Raw genomic sequence first — 19,869 nt, 5'->3', positions numbered from 1 at the left:
CTGCCTTTCCCATTTCATCTCCTGCTGCCTGGCTATGTATACACCCTACATCCTAGTCTTATGTTTACACTTACCCATTTTTCATGCCCCTATACCCTTGTCCATGCTGCTGCTTCTGCAAGGAATTCCCCTCGATATCTGGAGAGCAAATCATCTAGCCTTCCTTTAAGCCACAGGTTGTTGCCTCCCCTCCTTGTATATGAAAATTTTTCTGACTAGGTCCCAGCTCTTAAATCAGATTTGATATTTCCCTCTACCACATGCCTTCAGCCGTTTGGCCAGTTCGCTGTTTTCCAAATTTCTTGGCATCCATTTGTTGAAACGTCTCAGTTAGAATTCTGTCAGTTCCTGGAGGCTTGTTTTTTGCCAATGCCTTCAGTGCAGCTTGGACTTCTTCCTTCAGTAGTATCGGCTCCTGATCATATGCTACACCCTGAAGTGGCTGAATGTCGACCAATTCCTTTTGGTACAGTGACTCTATATTTCTTCCATCTTCTTTTGATGCTTCCTGCAGTGTTCTAACAACACAACAACAACAACACAGGCTTGTAGCAAACCACTCATGACGCCAGAGCAATGTCAGGTTTACAGGTCTGTTTCCCCTTGTAAACTGTGGGCTTTCTGAGGTGAGAGACTATGCCTTATTCCCCTTGGCATATAGAGAATTCCTTCTCTTCATGTAAATGGTTAATCAGCTGCTAACCAAAAGGCTGGAAGTTCAAGTCCATCCAGAGGCCCCTCAGAGGAAAGTCCTGGTGATCTACTTCTGAAAAACCAGCCACTGAAAATCCTATGGAGCATAGTTCTACTCTGTCACACATGGGGCCACTATGAGTCAGAGCTGACCTGACTACAACTGGTTTTACTTTACTCTTCTTATTACTGCAACTCACAGTAGCCACTCTATAAATATTTGCTGTGAAGATGGACAAAAGTAGGATCAAGGCTATTTCAGCTACCTAGTGTTGCAGTAACAAAAAAATACAAGTGGCTGCTTTCAAGAACAGAAAATTGTTTTCTCACAGTTCAGGAGGCTGGAAGTCCAAACTCAGGGCATGGCTCTAGAGGGAGGTCGTTCTTTGTCAGTTTCAGCTTCTAGTAGCTGCCAGCAATTCTTGGAGTTTCTGGACTTGTAGATGCTTTGGCCATGTATGTCTGTCTTCCTATGGTGTCATCCCACTGTATGTCTCTGTGTTTATTCTGCTCTTTTTACAATTTAGGAGTGATTAGATTAAGGACCCACCCTACCCTGCTATGACCCAATTAACAAAGAAATACTATTTCCAAACAGGATCACTCCCACAAGTATAGAGACCAGAACATCAGTACATTTTTTGGGGGGGTGGGGGGGGGACACATTCAATCCATAACAAAGGCCTTTCAGAATTCAACAAAGATCTGGGTCATTTCTACATTATGAGGCAGCTAGAATATTTTAAAGTGAAAAGATTGCCAAAGTCTTAATTTGACGCTCTTCAGAATCGATTTGACTACAACAGGTTTGGTTTTTTTGTTCTTTTTTTGAGCACGAGAACTGAGCCAAATATCTCACCTGTTTCCCCTCCTCATGATGACCCATTCTGGGCTCAGTTGGGATAACTCAGATCAGTTCAACCCAGATAGCTCATACACCTGAGTGACACACCAAATATGACTCAGTCCCTTGACAGGAAAGAATGGCTACATTAGTATGCCAACCAGAAGAAGGATGAATACTGAGACAATGGTAAAGTTGTGAGATAGGTTATTTGTATTGGGGAGGGGGGTCTTCCTCGCTCCTGCTTCAGGAATTCCCCCCATTTTGGCTATTCTCCTACTCCAGATTCCTCCTCCCTTCTGTTCGTTGTGTAACGACTTATTTATTTATTTTCATTATCGTACTTTAGATGAAGTTTATAGAACAAACTAGCTTCTCATTAAACAGTTAGTACACATACTGTTTTCTGACATTGCTTACCAGCCCCATGACATGTCAACACTCCCTTCTCAACCCAGGGTTCCCTATTACCAGCTTTCCTGTCCCTCCTGTCTTCTCATCCTTGCCCCTGGGCTGTTGTGCCCCTTTAGTCTCGTTTTGTTTTATGAACCTGTCTAATCTTTGGTTGAAGGGTGAACCTCAGGAGTGACTTCATTACTGAGCTGAAAGGGTGTCTGGGGGCCATACTCTTAGGATTTCTCTAGTCTTTGTCAGGTCAGTAAGTCTAGTCTTTTTTTAAGTTAGAATTTTGTTCTACATTTTTCTTCAGCTCTGTCCAGTACCCCCTATTTAGATTCCTGTCAGAGCAGTCGGTGGTGGTAGCCGGGCACCATCTAGTTGTGCTGGACTCAGTCTGGTGGAGGCTGTGGTAGTAGTGGTCCATTAGTCCTTGGGACTAATCTTTCCCTTGTGTCTTTAGTTTCCTTCATTATCCTTTGTTGGTGGGCATCTAGATTGGTTCCATCTTTTTGCTATTGTGAACATTGCTGCAATGAACATGGGTGTGCACGTCTATTTGTGTGGCTGCTCTTATTTCTTTAGAATATATTCCTAGGAGTGGGATTGCTGGATAATATGTTATTACTATTTCTAGGTTTCTAAGGAAGTGCCTCTTCAAAGCGTGAAAGAGCAAAAATGTCACCCTGAAGACTAAGTTGTGCATGACCCAAGCCATGGTATTTTCAATCACATCATATGCATGTGAAAGCCAGACAATGAATAAGGAAGACCGAAGAAGAGTTGACATCTTTGGATTGTGGTGTTGGCGAAGAATATTGAATATACCATGGACTGCCAAAAGAATGAACAAATCTGTCTTGGAAGAAGTGTGGCCAGAATGCTCCTTAGAGGCAAGGATGGCGAAACTGCATCTTACATACTTTGGGCATGTTGTCAGGAGGGATCAGTCCCTGGAGAAGGACATCATGTTTGGCAGAGTACAGGGTCAGCGGAAAAGAGGAAGACCCTCAACAAGGTGGATTGACACAGTGGCTGCAACAAAGAGCTCAAGCATAACAACATTTGTAAGGATGACACAGGACCGGGCAGTGTTTTGTTCTGTTGTGCATAGGGTCGCTATGAGTTGGAACCAACTCGACGGCACCTAACAACAACAACAAGGAAGTGCCATATAGTTTTCCAAAATGGTTGTATCCTTTTGCATTCCCACCAGCAGTACATAAGAGTTCCAATTTCCCCACAGCCTCTCCAACATTTGTTTTTTCCTTTTTTTTTGATTCATGCCGGTAATGCCGGGGTGAGATGCTATCTCATTATGGTTTTGATCTTGAGCATTTCCTCATGTGTCTGTTAGCCACTTGAATGTCTTCTTTGGTGAAGTGTCTGTTCATCCCCTTTGCCCATTTTTTAATTGGATTATTTGTCTTTTTGTTGTAGAGGCGTTGGATTTTCCTGTAGGTCTTAGAGATTAGACTTTTGTTAGATTTGTCATAGCCAAAATTTTTTTCCTAGTCTGTAGGTTCTCTTTATACTCTTTTGATGAAGTCTTTTGATGAGCGTAAGTGTTTAATTTTTAAAAGATCCCAGTTATCTAGCTTATCTTCTGGAGTTTGTGTGTTGTTAGTTATAGTTTGTATCCTGTTAATGCTGTCTCTAGCATTGATCCTATTTTTTCTTATATGATCTTTATAGTTTTTGGCTTTGTATTTAGGTATTTGCTCCACTTTGAATTAATTTAGGTGTATGGTGTGAGATATGGGTCCTGTTTCATTTTTTTTTTTTTTTTTTTACAGATGAACACCAGTTTTAACAGTGCCATTTGTTAAAAAGACTGTCTTTTCCCCCATTTGATTGACTTTGAGCCCTTGTTGAAGGCCAGGTGGCCTTAGGTGGATGGATTTACATCTGGGTTCTCAAGTCTGTTCCCTTAGTAAAGTGTGTATCTGTCATTGTACCAGTACCAGGCTGTTTTGACTACCATAGCTGTATAGAAGATTCTGAGGTCAGGTAATGTGAGTCCTTCTACTTTACTCTTCTTCTTCAGTAGTGCTTTACTTATCCAGGGCCTCTTCCCTTTCCATATAAAGTCAATGGTTAGTTTTCCATCTCTTTAAAGAATGTTGTTGGTATTTGGAATGGGATTGCATTGTATTTGTAGATTGCTTTGGAGTGTAACTATTTATTGGCTGCAAAATTTTTACATTATGATTCAACATTGACATGAAATTTATTGTGTACACAGAAACAGATGAAACAGAACAGCCGGATCAAAATAGTGTCAGCATCAAAACTTGCAGAATGGGTGTTTGTGGCTTAAAGAAAATCTGGAAACAACAGTGGAGCATCCTTTCAAGAAACACTGTATCACCAATACTCTTGATGGCATAGAAGATGATTTTGCATGGAAAACATAGATTTTAATGATCCTGAATAGAAAAGCAATTTAGAGAATTCATGTTCTGTATGAGAAGTTTAGAAATGCCTTAACTGGTAAATATCAATTACGACTTCCTTTAAATGTATGCATAAGAGTTATATTTGAGAAGTTTGTCTAAATAGACGCTTTCAGTATGTCTAAAATAAAACATGTCTAAAAATAAAAAAATCAAAGCCTTGCTAGTAATTTAATTTGCTGTTTCTTCTTTCTTAGTGGTACACAAAATAATGGTACTTTACGATTGATGGATTCTCAGTTTCAATGAAATATAGAGTATAAACCTCAGAGGACTGAGATGATATCAACTGAGTGCCTGAAGCATAGGAAGTGCTATATGAACTTCTCCCCTTTATTATTATGCCTTTCTTTGGGTTGTTCAGAGAACGAAATGCCGTAGCATTTGCAAAATGCTTTGTACAGAACCCAGTATATAGTGAACACCCAATTAATGTTGGCCATTATGATCATTATTAATTTGGAAGAATTTTCACACCAGAAAAGACAAGTAAAGAGTCCCTGGGAGGAACCATAGCTGCACTGTTACGTGCGTAACAATTAACTGAAACGTTGGTGGTTTGAACCCACCCAGAGGCTCCTTGGAAGAAAGGTCTGATGATCTGCTTCTGAAAGATTAAAAACCAAAAAAACCAAACCCAGTGCGGTCAAGTCGATTCCGACTCATAGCGACCCTAGAGAACAGAGTAGAACTGCCCCATAGAGTTTCCAAGGAGCGCCTGGCAGATTCGAACTGCCAACCCTTTGGTTAGCAGCTGTAGCACTTAACCACTGTGCCGCCAAGGTTTCCTCTGAAAGGTTACAGCCTTCAAAACCCTGTGGAGCTCAATTCTGCATGCATGGTGTTGCCATGAGTTGGAATTGACTCAATGGCAACATTTTTTTTTTTTTTAGAGACAAGTTAATGAGAAAAAAAAAATCACAGTATGCTTTAAAAATAGGAAAAGAATTAAAAAAAAAAATCTTGGAACTTGATTATGACATTGAAAACCCTGCTGCACAATTTAGAAACCAGTAAGTCAGTAGTCAAGACTTCAGGCATAATGTTTGCAAGATTACCTTAATGTTCAAAAGTGTTTTGTAATTACCTAGCTATCTAGCACCACCTCAAGTCCTAGTTTTTAATACTTTTGTGCCAAGCCAAAGATGTCTTCAGTGAGTATGACACACTAATGCAAAATGCATTAAGCTTTCATGGCAGAGCCTCGAGACCACCAATAGCATCAAGAGATTAATAATTGGAATAAGGGAGATAAACTTGTTTTATGAATAATTCAGGCTATCATTAGAATTCAGAAACTTGAGAGCCCTGCAACTTGGGAGAGTAAACAGAAGCCTGCCTTTAATGGGCTATAATTTTAAATATGAGGAGGACATTGCCAGTTGTCACTTAGGTAAGCTTAAAACACATGACTCAATGAGAAGAAACTCCCTCAAAGGGAGGTCACTCAGTTGGGTCAAGCTGGAGATCAATAAAGACATGAGTAAATTCCTGCTCTAGTTCAGTAACTGATTGTCAACCTAAACAAGATAGTTGCCACTTTTTAGATAAACTTGTGAAGTTTTCAAGCCATACCCACATATTGTATCTCTAAACCAGGCAAGCCACACTGTCAGACGACTTCTTCCATCTTCAACATCCAGAGTTTTCACTGAGTCCACCCATGTTAAAATTTCACAATCAACCCTAGAGTGTGCCAATATTGTCAACTATCTATTCTGTGCTAATGAATGAAGACTAGTGATGATGGTCCTGGGAAGAACTTACATTTTACATCTGGCCTTGCTGTTGTTGCTAGTTACTGTGGAGTTGACTCCAACTCATGGTGACCTTGTGTATAACAGAAAAAAATGTTGCCTTGTCCTGTGCCATCTTCATGATCATTGTTTGAGTCCGTTGATGTGGCTATTGTGTCAATACATCTCATTTAATCGAGTGTGAATCATCTCAATCCATTTCCCCTGTTTTTACTGACCCTCTCCTTTACTAAAGATGATGTCATTCTCTAGTGATTGGCCTTTCCTGACATATCCAAAGTAAGGGACCCTAAGTTTCACTGTCCTGGTTTCTAAAGAACATCTGGCCTTAAGTGTGCAAAACTCTCATCTTTGCCATCAAACTCAAAGCAGTGCCTCAAATGATGGAAATTTCCATTCAGGTAGAATGTAAGGTCTTTGTCAAGGCAATACAGGAGAAGTCTGTAGGTTTCCATTAATTAAAAAAAAGGGGGGGGCGGTATGTGTCTGTGGCAGAGACACAGCTGTGCATTCATGAAGCCTATTTCATGTTCTTCCTGGGCTTACAGCTGAACTACATTTCCCAGCCTACCCTGCAGTTAGGTGGGGTCATGTGACTGAGTTCTGGCCAATGAATGCACACCACTTCCAAGCCTACCCCTAAAATGCCCAGAGCCATGCTCCCCACTTTCATCTGCCTTCTGCCACCTGGATTGTGATGCTCAGGTAGACAAACCTGGAGACCACACTGTTCAAGGCAATCTTGAGAAACAAGTACTGAAAGTGGCAGAGCCACAGCCTGGAAGGAGCATAACATCCTGAATGACAGCAGAGGGCAGACCCACTTCCCGCCTTTACTGACCATATTACACTGTAAGGAGTGAGAAATATACTTTTTTCATGTTAAGCCACTGAAAGTTAGGGGTTATTTCTTATAGTATCTGGCTTTCAGTTACAAAACACTGCCCATCCCAGATCTTCTTGATCATTGGTATGTTCGAGCCCTTTGTTGCAGCCGTTGTGTCAATCCATTTCACCAAAGTTTTCCCTTGCTTTCACTGGCACCCCACTTTACCAAACATGTCAAACTGCGGTGACTTGAGTGTTGTTGTGATTCTGGATGTCCTTCTCCAGCAATTGTCCCTCCTGATGATGCTTTCATGAAACAATTAAGTTGAAGTTTCAGGCAATATTCTATGATCCACAGGGAATTTCAGTGACTGATTTTTGGAAGTAGATCACCAGGTTTTTCTTCTTGGTTTTAATCTGGTCTTAATCTGAAGCTTCATTGAAGCCTGACCACCATGAAATACTGGTGGCATAGCTTCCAGAATCACAACAACACTCAAGTCACCACAGTTTGACAAAATAATAGAAGGATGGTGGGATAGGAATATTACAAGGATCGATTTATTTGTTTGCCTTTTAATTCACTCAATAAGCATTTGCTTAGAACCCACTAAGCAAGAGTCACTCTGGTAGGTGCCAGCTAATGTACCAGTTAAGATGGTTAAGATCCTGGACTTTGGGATCAAAACAGGGATTTGGATCCTGGCTCCTCCACTTACCAACTATGTGACCTTGGTTATGTAACTTAATTTCTCTGTGTTTTAGTCTTCTCATCTGTAAAGTGGGGATAATAGTAATATCACCCTCATACGTTGTCCTAGAATTAAATGAACTAATCAATGTATGAAAAATACTTAGCTGCTTCGCAGGTGTATAACTCAATTAAAAAACTGTTGCTGGCAAGTCGATTCTGACCCATGGAGACGCTGTGAGTATCAGAGTAAAGCTGTGCTCCACACGGTTTTCAGTGACTGATCTTTTGGAAGTAGATCTCCAGGCTTTTTTTCTGAGGCATCTCTGGGTGGATTGGAACCTTCAACCTTTGGGTTTGCAACCTAGTGTGTTAACCGTTTGTACCACCCAGGGACTCCAGCTCAAATGAAAGGCAGTTGATATCATTGTAAAATCAGGGAGAAGATCTTACTTTTCAAATTAAACACAAAATCAACTGTCATTAACATATTCAAAAGCACTTTTGTAGCCATGATGCACAGATCCAATGATGTCTTTGGAAGAGGTTGAAGGGTGTGACCCTAAAGGGAGATTCCCAGCACTCACCTTCATTTGAATACACACACACACACACACACACACACACACACAGAGGCACGTGGTGAGTGCACACATGCTCTGGCAGTGCGTGCTGGGAAATCTCGTTTTAGTTGAGGAAAAGTATAAAATTACTGGCGAGTGTTTATCTGCAGACTTAAAAGAGAGGAAATAAAAAAGGTAGTTTCAGGAGGACTTCCTTCCCTCAGATAGCCCTATTACTATGTTTGTTTTTTTTTTTTTTGGCACTCTGAGGCTTTTCCACTAGGGTATGTCATTAAATAAATATGTGCCTCTTTACTTTTTCAAAGTGCAGTAATGCAAAGACTTAATGTTTATTTAGTATTTTTCTATTTGTTGTTATAGCCAAAAAAATGTCTGCTGGGCAGGCAGTTCCTTGAGAAGACCCTATTTATCCTGTCAAGAGCTTTTTGGAAGAAAACACATTTAAAAGGAGGGATTAGATGGGCTGGTATTCAGAGGCTCCATTAAACTGTAGTAAAAGAAAAACTACACAAACAAAGCAAAACTCGGGATCCATTGACATTGATTAAAATACTCCAGGCCCAGAAAAGTCAGTTTCATCTTCTTCTTCTTCTTTTTTTTTTCAATTGTGTTTTTGGTGAAAGTTTACATAGTAAGTAGGTTCTCATTTGACAATTTCCACACAAATTGTTCATTGACATTAGTTACATTTATCTCAATTTGTCCACATCCTCTTTGTGTTCATACGTGTCCATATGTGCTCAAACATTTGTTTTTACTTTGGTTGTGCTGTGCTCACTACATTACAGGCCCACTTTTCCTATCAGCGAAAATAACTAGCCTCTATGCTTTTTTTTTTTTTTTTTTATGCTTTAAAGCATGCTTCCCCCTTCCCCCCTCTTCTCCCTGGTAACCCCCAATGGACATTGACCTCTCTGTATTTATCTGTTCTTCTCTTCTTATAAAAGAGATACTGTGCAATATTTTTCCTTACATGCTTGACTTATTTCATTTAGCATTATGCCCTCTAGGTCCATCTATGTTACAATATGTTTTGCAGTCTCATCATTGTTCTTTACAGTTGTTTAGTATCCCATTGTATGTGTGCACCACAATTTGCTTATCCGTTCATTTGCTGCGCACTTCAGTTGTTTCTATTTTTTTGCTATTGTGAATAAAGCTGCAATGAACACACTGGTTGCCGGGTTGATTCTGACCCATAATGACCCTAGAGGGCAGAATAGAACTGCCCTATAGGGTTTCCAAAGAGTGGCTGGGGAATCTGAACGGCTGATTTTTTTGTTAACAGCTGTGTTACCTAACTACTACACCACCTGGGCTCCACAGGAGTGCATAAATCTGTTTGCATCAGAACTTTTAGGTCTCTAGCATATATCCCTAGGAATAGGATTGCTGGATCATTACGTTGTTCTAGTTCTAGCTTTTCGAAGAAGTGCCATACCTGTTTCCATAGTTGTTGTACCATTTTACAGTCTCACCAGCAATAGGTAAGTATTCCAGTCTCCCCACATCCTCACCAATATTTGTTGTTATCTGTTTTTTTTTTTTTTAATCAGTGCCATTTTAGTAAGAATGAGACAGCATCTCATTGTAGGCTGCTAACCAAAGGTTGGCAGTTTGAATCCACCATTGTTAGGGAACTCTGGAGGCTGAAAACACTGAAGACACCTAATTAATTAGTACTCTACCAGGTATCAGGCCACTCTTGATCACCTCCCCACCACATCACTCATTTTCTTTAAGTTGTTTTTTAGACCCTCCGGAGAGCCCTGGAAGAGTCCAGATCTAACGTTCAGACCCTCTGGACAGCCCTGGAAGAGTCCATATCTGACGGCTCCAAGTAGTCTGACATGCGCAAAGCAGACCACAATGACCAACAAATGACCCTGGGTTGCCACGCATGCTCAATAACGCAAGAGAACTTAATGTCAAGGAACCAAAAGACTCACACCTAGGAACAAAAATTACCGGAAATGCATCATCAACAATAGTCAAGCCCATTTCAAAAGCATTTGGTCCGTTGTCCAATTCTGTGCCGTCTTAGCCCTGCCTTGTAATAAATAATCAATAGAAACTAAGAACAGGTAAAACCTCAGATCCTGCCTACCATTTCCTTCCACCCCTAAATGAATATGTGTAAGTATAAATTGTACATCCCTCCCGCAGATCGGGGAACTCGATACCTCTGAGCTTCCACTTGCTAGCTTCCTAGATAAACGCTTTTTTCCTCTCAAAACCAACGTCTGAGAATTCGGCTTCTTGCAGACTGGGCTGAACAGATAATACAAGAAGCTGGACTATATGAAGAAGAACGGGGCATCAGAATTGGAGGAAGACTCATTAACAAACTGCTTTATGCTGATGACACAACCCTGCTTGCTGAAAGTGAAGAGGACTTGAAGCACTTGCTAATGAAGATCAAAGACCAAAGCCTTCAGTATGGATTGCACCTCAACCTAAAGAAAACAAAAATCCTCACAACTGGACAAATGAGCAACATCATGATAAAGGGAGAAAAGATTGAAGTGGTCAAGGATTTCATTTGACTTGAATCTGCAATCAACAGCCATGGAAGCAGCAGTCAAGAAATCAAAAGATGCATTGCATTGGGCAAATCTGCTGCAAAGGACCTCTTCAAAGTGTTGAAGAGCAAAGATGTCACCCTGAAGACTAAGGTGCGCCTGACCCAAGCCATGGTATTTTTTTTTTTTTAAATAATTTTTATTGAGCTTTAAGTGAACTTTTACAAATCAAGTCAGTCTGTCACATATAAGCTTATATACACCTTACTCCATACTCCCACTTATTCTCCCCCTAATGAGTCAGCCCTTCCAGTCTCTCCTTTCGTGACAATTTTGCCAGCTTCCAACCCTCTCTACCCTCCAATCTCCCCTCCAGACAGGAGATGCCAACACAGTCTCAAGTGTCCTCCTGATACAAGTAGCTCACTCTTCATCAGCTGCTCTCTCCTACCCATTGTCCAGTCCCTTCCATGTCTGATGAGTTGTCTTCGGGAATGGTTCCTGTCCTGGGCCAACAGAAGGTTTGGGGACCATGACCGCAGGGATTCCTCTAGTCTCAGTCAGACCATTAAGTCTGGTCTCTTTATGAGAATTTGGGGTCTGCATCCCACTAATCTCCTGCTCCCTCAGGGGTTCTCTGTTGTGCTCCCTGTCAGGGCAGTCATCGGTTGTGGCCGGGCACCATCTTCTTCTTCTGGTCTCAGGATGATGTAAGTCTCTGGTTCATGTGGCCCTTTCTATCTCTTGGGCTCTTAGTTATTGTGTGACCTTGGTGTTCTTCATTCTCCTTTGATCAAGGTGGGTTGAGACTAATTGATGCATCTTAGATGCTTGTTAGCATTTAAGACCCCAGACGCCACATTTCAAAGTGGGATGCAGAATGTTTTCATAATAGAATTATTTTGCCAATTGACTTAGAAGTCCCCTTAAGCCATAGTTCCCAAACCCCCACCCTTGCTCCACTGACCTTTGAAGCATTCAGTTTATCCCGGAAACTTCTTTGCTTTTGGTCCAGTCCAGGTAAGCAGACCTTCCGTGTATTGAGTATTGTCCCTCCCTTTTTTTCACCTAAAGTAGTTCTTATCTACTAACTAATCAGTAAATAACCCTCTTCCACCCTCCCTCCCTCCCCCCCTCGTAACCACAAAAGTATGTGTTCTTCTCAGTTTATACTATTTCTCAAGATCTTATAATAGTGGTCTTATACAATATTTGTCCTTTTGCCTCTGACTAATTTCACTCAGCATAATGCCTTCCAGGTTCCTCCATGTTATGAAATGTTTTCACAGATTCATCCCTGTTCTTTATCGATGTGTAGTATTCTATTGTGTGAATATACCACAATTTATTTAACCATTGATCCGTTATGCACACCTTGGTTGCTTCCAGCTTTTTGCTATTGTAAACAGAGCTGCAATAAACATGGCTGTAGCATATATCTGTTTGTGTGAAGGCTCTTGTTTCTCTAGGGTATATTCCGAGGAGTGGGATTTCTGGGTTGTATGGTAGTTCTATTTCTAACTTTTTAAGAAAATGCCAGATAGATTTCCAAAGTGGTTGTACCATTTTACATTCCCACCAGCAGTGTATAAGAGTTCCAATCTCTCCACAGCCTCTCCAACATTTCTTATTTTGTGTTTTTTGGATTAATGCCAGCCTTGTTGGAGTGAGATGGAATCTCATCGTAGTTTTAATTTGCATTTCTCTAATGGCTCATGATCGAGAGCATTTTCTCAAGTATCTGTTAGCTGCCTGAATATCTTCTTTAGTGAAGTGCGTGTTCATATCCTTTGCCCACTTCTTGATTGGGTTGTTTGTCTTTTTGTGGTTGAGTTTTAAGAGAATCACATAGATTTTAGAGATCAGGCGTTGGTCGGAGATGTCATAGCTGAAAATTCTTTCCCAGTCTGTAGGTGGTCTTTTTACTCTTTTGGTGAAGTCTTTAGATGAGCATAGGTGTTGGATTTTTAGGAGCTTCCAGTTATCTGGTTTCTCTTCATCATTTTTGGTAATGTTTTGTATTCTGTTTATGCCTTGTATTAGGTCTGCTAGGGTTGTCCCTATTTTTTCTTCCATGGTCTTTATCATTTTAGTCTTTATTTTTAGGTCTTTGATCCACTTGGAGTTAGTTTTTGTGCATGGTGTGAGGTATGGGTCCTGTTTCATTTTTTTGCAAATGGATATCCAGTTATGCCAGCACCATTTATTAAAAAGACTATCTTTTCCCCAATTAACTGACATTGGGCCTTTGTCAAATATCAGCTGCTCATATGTGGATGGATTTATATCTGGGTTCTCAATTCTGTTCCATTGGTCTATGTGCCTGTTGTTGTACCAGTACCAGGCTGTTTTGACTACTGTGGCTGTATAATAGGTTCTAAAATCAGGTAGTGAGGCCTCCCACTTTCTTCTTCTTTTTCAGTAATGCTTTACTTATCCGAGGCTTCTTTCCCTTCCATATGAAGTTGATGATTTGTTTCTCCATCACATTAAAAAATGTCATTGGAATTTGGATCGGAAGTGCATTGTATGTATAGATGGCTTTTGGTAGAATAGACATTTTTACTATGTTAAGTCTTCCTATCCATGAGCAAGGTATGTTTTTCCACTTAAGTAGGTCCTTTTTAGTTTCTTGCAGCAGTACTTTGTAGTTTTCTTTATATAGCTCTTTTACATCTTTGGTAAGATTTATTCCTAAGTATTTTATCTCATTGGGGGCTACTGTGAATGGTATTGATTCGGTTATTTCCTCTTCAATGTTCTTTTTGTTGAAGTAAAGAAATCCAAGTAATTTTTGTATGTTTATCTTATAACCTGAGACTCTGCCAAACTCTTCTATTAGTTTCAGTAGTTTACTGGAGGATTCCTTAGGGTTTTCTGTGTATAAGATCATGTCATCTGCAAATAGAGATAATTTTACTTCCTCCTTGCCAATCTGGATGCCCTTTATTTCTTTGTCTAGCCTAATTGCTCTGGCTAGGACCTCTAGCACAATATTGAATAGGAGCGGTGATAAAGGGCATCCTTGTCTGGTTCCCGTTCTCAAGGGAAATGCTTTCAGGCTCTCTGCATTTAGAGTGATGCTGGCTGTTGGCTTTGTGTAGATGCTCTTTATTATGTTGAGGAATTTTCCTTCAATTCCTATTTTGGTGAAAGTTTTTATCATAAATGGGTGTTGGACTTTGTCAAATGCCTTTTCTGCATCAATTGATAAGATCATGTGGTTTTTGTCTTTTGTTTTATTTATATGGTGGATTACATTAATGGTTTTTCTACCATGGTATTTTCAATCACATCATATGCATGTGAACCTGGACAATGAATAAGGAAGACCGAAGAAGAGTTGACGCCTTTGAACTGTGGTGTTGGCAAAGAATATTGACTATACCATGGACTGCCAAAAGAACGAACAAATCTGTCTTGGAAGAAGTGCAGCCAGGATGCTCCGAGTCTGCGTCTTACATACTTTGGACATGTTGTCAGGAGGGATCAGTCCCTGGAGAAGGACATCATGCTTGGCAGAGTACAGGGTCAGTGGAAAAGAGGAAGACCCTCGATGAGGTGGATTGACACAGTGGCTGCAACTATGCAGGACTGGGCAGTGTTTCGTTCTGTTGTGCATAGGGTTGCTGTGAGTTGGAACTGACTCGACGGCACCTAACAACAACAACAACAGGCTGGGCACGGACCCATTGGTCCAGTTTCACCATCCACTCCCTGGAAACCCTATGGAGCAGTTCTGCTCTGTCTTACAGGGTTGCTAGGAGCTGGAATGGACTAGACGGCAATGGGTTTTTTAGTTTAATGGCTAATGATCATGAGCATTTTTTCATGTGTTCGTTCGCTGCTTGGATGTTTTCTTTGATGAAGGTTTTGTTCATATCCTTTGCCCATTTTATAATCGGGTTGTTAGTCTTTTTGTTGTTGACTTGAAGTTTTCTATAAATTTTGGCGATTAGACATATTTGATATGTCATTTCTGAAGATATTTTCCCAAGCTATAGGTTCTCTTTTTACTCATTTGATAATGTCTTTTGATGAGCAGAAGTTTATAACTTTTATGAGATTCTATTTATCTATTTTATCTTCTATTTATGCTTTTGTTGTAGTGGTTATTAACCTACTTTTACAAAAGTTAGATCCCATAGTTTTCTCCCTGTTTTCTTCCAGGAATTGTATGATTTTGGGTTTAATGTTTAGGTCTTTGATTCATTTTGAGTTAGTTTTTGTGTTTGATGTGAGGTCTGGGTCCTGTTTCAGTTTTCTGCAGGTGAATATTCAGTTTGCCAGCATCATATATTAGACTGTCTCTGACTCACTGAATGGACTTTGACTCCTTGTCATAAATCAGTTGTCCACAGATGTTTGGATTTAATTCTGGATTCTCAATTCTATTCCACTGGTTTATGTGTCTATCTTTGTACCAATACCAGGCTGTTTTTGTTACAATGGCTATATAGCATGTTTTGATATCAGGGAGTGTTCTTTTTCTTCAATATTGCTTTGGCTATTTGAGGTTTCTTTCCTTTCCATATGAAGCTGGTCATTAGTTTTTCCATTTCAGTAAAGAATTTGTATTGGGATTGCATTATATCTGTAGATCGCTTTACTTAGTATTGACATTTTTACTATATTAAGTCTTCCAATCCAAGAGCACAGGATCTTTCCATTTTTGTAGGTCTCTTTTAGTCTGTGTAGTAGTGTTTTATAATTCTCATTGTATAAGTCTTTTATGTCCCCGGTCAGGTTAATTTCTAGGTGTTTTATCAATTTAAGGGCTTGTTGTAAATGGCATTGTTTTCTCCATTTCTTTTTTGAAGTAGTCTTTGTTAGTATAGAGGAATGCAACTGATTTTTGTATGTTGGTTTTGCACCCTGCAACGTTGCTAAATTTTTCTATTAGTTCCAGCAGTTTTCTTGTGAAATCTTTAGGGTTTCCTACGTATAGGATCATGCTATTTACAAATAGAGATAATTTTACTTTTTTTCTGATTTCGATACCTTTTATTTCTCCTTCTTATTGCTCTGGGTAGGACTTCTAGTAAAATATAGAATAAGAGTGATGGTAATGAGAATCTTTGTCTCATTCCCGGTCTCAAAGGGAAGGCCCTCAGCCCTTCTCCATGGAGTATAACGTTGGCTGTTGGTTTTGCATATGTGCCCTTAACTATGTTAAGGAATTTCCCTTCTACTCCTATTTTTGTTGAGAGTTTTTTTAAATCAGGAAAGGGTATTGAATTTTATCAAATGCTCTTCCTACATTGATCGATATGGTCATATGATTCTTCTCCTTTGTTTTATTTATGTGGTAGATTACATCGATTGATTTTCTGATGTTGAACCACCCTTATAATCCTGGTATGAATCTCATTTGATCATAGTGTATGGTTTCTTTGATATATTGCTGAAGACTTTTGGCTGGAATTCTGTTGAAAATTTTTGCATCCATGTGCATAAGAGATATCGGTCTGTAATTTTCTTTTTGTGTGATGTCTTTACCTGGTTTAGGAATCAGGGTTATAGTAGTTTCTTAGAAAGAGTTCTGTAGTGTTCCTTCCTATTCTACATTTCACATTTCTATGATTTGTTTTGTGACCCAGCATGTGGTCCATTCTGGAAAATGATGCATGTGTACTGGAAAAGAATATATATTGTTCTGATGTTGAATGGAGTCTTCTATATATATGTTAGGTCCGATTGTCTTATGGTTTTATTTAAGTTCTCAATGTTCTTAGTGGTTTTTTTTTTTAGGTGTTCTGTCTATAATTGAAAGTGGTGTGTTGAAGTCCCCTACTACTCTTGTGGAGTTGTCTGTTTCTCCTTTAGTATTAGTCAGTATTTGTTTCATGTATTTTGGTGCATTGCTTTTAGGTGCATATATATTTATAATTGTTATGTCTTCTTGCTGAATTGACCCTTTTATAATCAGATAGTATTCTTCTTTATCTCTTGTAACAGATTTTGGGTTAAAGTCTCTTTTATCTGATATCAGTATGGCTATCCCTGCTCTTTTTTGTTTACTGGTTTAATGGAATATTTTTCTCCATCTGTTTATTTTCAGTCTGTTTGTGTCCTCAAGTCTAAGGTGTGTTTCTTAGAGACAGCAAAAGGATGGATCATATATATATATATATATATATTTTTAATCAATTCTGCCACTCTCTACCTTTTTCATGGGGGCATTTAGACCATTTAAATTTAAGGTTATTATATAAAATGAAGTGTCTACCTCACTCATTATGATATTTGTTTTCTGAGCATGTCATATCTTATTTGTTTTACTATTCTGATTTTTCTGTTTTTGTTTCTGTTTGGATGATTTCTTGTGATAAACCTTTTTGTTAAGTTCTTTCTTTTCTTCTGAATGTTTCTTCTTGGTCATTTCTTAGTGTTCATCATATAAGTTACATTATATGACTTACAATTGCTACAATGTGTAACATAGGAACAACAGTTAACATACAACCATAACATGACAAATCTATTCCTGTTAAGCTGCTCCCTCCAGCATTACTGTTGGTGTGTCTGCATTAACATCAATATACAACCTGTATTCAATAAGTTTAGTTTGTTCTTATTTCCTTTTGGAGCACTCCCTTGCGAAATACTTGCAAAGCTGGTCTGGTAGTGGCAAATTCCCAAAGTTTCTGTTTGTTTGGGAATGTCTTGATTTCCCCCTTGTTTTTGAATGGCAACATTGTTAGACAAAGAATTCTTGGTTGGCCATTGTTTTGGTTCAGTATTTTACATATGTTGCTCCATTGTCTTCTGGCCTCTAGAGTTTCTGGGGAGAAATACACACTGATTCTTATGAAAGACACTTGGCATGTTAAATTACATTTTTCTCTTGCTGCTGTCAAAATTCTCTCCTTGTTTTTCATTTTCAAGAATTTTATTAGGATAGGTGTGGAGTTGATCTTCTTGTGTGTCTTCTGATTGGAGTTCATGTAGCTCCTGTGTTTGCAGATTTGTTTCTCTGCTCAGACCTAAGAAATTCTGATTCTCTCTTAGGAAATTGTTTCTGTACCTTCACTGTTGTCATGGTACTCTAGTATCTCTAATGTTAGATTTCTTAATTGAATCTCACCTTCCTTTTGGGTTTGTTCAGTTTTCTTTGTTCTTTTCTCTTGTTTCTCTTGAGACTTGATAAGTTCAGTTATTTTATCTTTTAGTTCACTTATTCTGTCTTCTGTCTATTTTACTATTCTTAAGCATTTCTCCTGCTTTTGCTAATTCAGATGTTTAATTCTTCAGTTCTCTCTCTCTTTTTTTTAATGTTTTCAGTTTTCTTGTTAAGTCTTGCATTTTGTTCCTCCATTTGTTTTCTGAACTTCGTTAGTTTTCTCTGTTTATTGTTTTCTTTAAACATATTTAGCACCTTATTAAGAAAATTATTAATTTTTTGCATTATTATGGCTCCCATAGGAGAGATTTCTTCTTCTTCATGTTTTGTTCATGCTTTCTTCTTCTTCGCTTGTAATTGTGTCTTTTACTATCTTTTGTTGAATTTGAACCATTTTGTTATTTATTTATTTTTACTTTAATTTTTTAAATTCTGCTTATTATGGGAAAATTTTATGCTTGGATGCCCTGGTGGTGCACTGGCCAAGTGCCCAACTGCCAACCAAAAGACTGGAGTCTGTACTTACCAGCTCCTCTATGGGAAAGAGATGTGGCAGACAGCCTCCACGAAGACTCTTAGCCCCAGGATTCCCACAAGAGAGATCCTCTCAGCACCACAGGTATGCCATGAATCAGACTGATAATCCTGATAATCACTATATGGATTCTTATCCTTAGGTTTTTTTCACTACTGGTTCAGGAATTCAGGATTTTAATAAGCATCCCCAGGGAATGGGGGGATTAGGTGGTCACAACACTTTCCTGTGTTGATGGTGAGGGTTTCTCTTTGTCTTTCCCTTACTGGAGCTCCTGCACAGACACACATAATGTCCCACTGAGTGCCACCTCCTGTGTGCTGGACAGCCTGCAGTACTTCCATCATCCCATTGCCCCTGTCAATCCTGCTGGTCCTAGTGCCTGTCCATGTCAGTCCTCCATGAGACCCAATAGCACTCTCACACAGTGCCACGTTCTCCCTTCACTACCTCCCAACCGTGTGGTCTATGAACTCTTACGGCCAATTTGCACTGGCTTAAAGAAAAACCAGGAAACCCTGGTGGTGTAGTGGTTAAGTGCTACGGCTGCTAACCAAAGGGTCGCCAGTTTGAATCCGCCAGGCGCTCCTCGGAAAGCCTATGGAGCAGTTCTACTCTGTCCTATAGGGTCGCTATGAGTCAGAATCGACTCGACGGCACTGGGTTTGGTTTGGTTTTTTTGGTAAAGAAAAACCTGCTAGAGCTTTCTCACACTAGCTCCTTTTCTGTGTTCCTTGCTTGGGATGTTACTCTGTGATGAGCGCGTGCTCCCAATGTTAGCAGGCAGGATCTCTCAGTTTCTGTGCTGAATCTGTTCCTCCTCTCCCCTGCTTCTGGACTCACCTTGACTCTCCAATTCCTCAGCTGCTGCTGGGAGTTCTGAGATCTCAGTCTGTGCTTATTTTCATTCATTGTTCCATGAGTTGGTTGCTGGGGGAGTAAATGGGAGTGTCCACTTAAATTGCCATCTTGCTCTGCCCTCCTAGAAAAGTCTTCTTAAAAAAGTTCATATTATGTATTTTTTACAAGCCAATGTTTCTGGTTTTAATTATCAATAGCTAATGAGCACGAAATTTCACTAAGTGAACAAAGGAACTGGAGAAAAATGGGAGATTGTCCTGAAACAGACAATTCTTGACTTGCTTTGGGAGAAATATTCATAAAACTCAAACCAGGGTACAAATAATCCCTCTTTGCCTATTAACAGTGCACATGGACTTTTACCAAAAAGGAGCATGTGAGCGAATATTTCAGGACATTAAAAATGAGATGGTATCCCTATAAAGCGAGCCAGGCAGGTGCTTTAATCTCTTTTCCATTACAACCTGAAGGGATTGCATTGTCCCAGACATCAAAAAAGGTCAATGTGAACTTTAAAACTTTCACTTTATTTGTTCAGTGCTTTGCATAGGACAGAGGACAGAGCCATTTGTGAGAGAG

The sequence above is a fragment of the Elephas maximus genome, chromosome 5 (genome assembly GCF_024166365.1).
Source record: "Elephas maximus indicus isolate mEleMax1 chromosome 5, mEleMax1 primary haplotype, whole genome shotgun sequence".
Classification (NCBI taxonomy): domain Eukaryota; kingdom Metazoa; phylum Chordata; class Mammalia; order Proboscidea; family Elephantidae; genus Elephas; species Elephas maximus.
Note: the sequence above shows the minus strand (reverse complement) of the source record.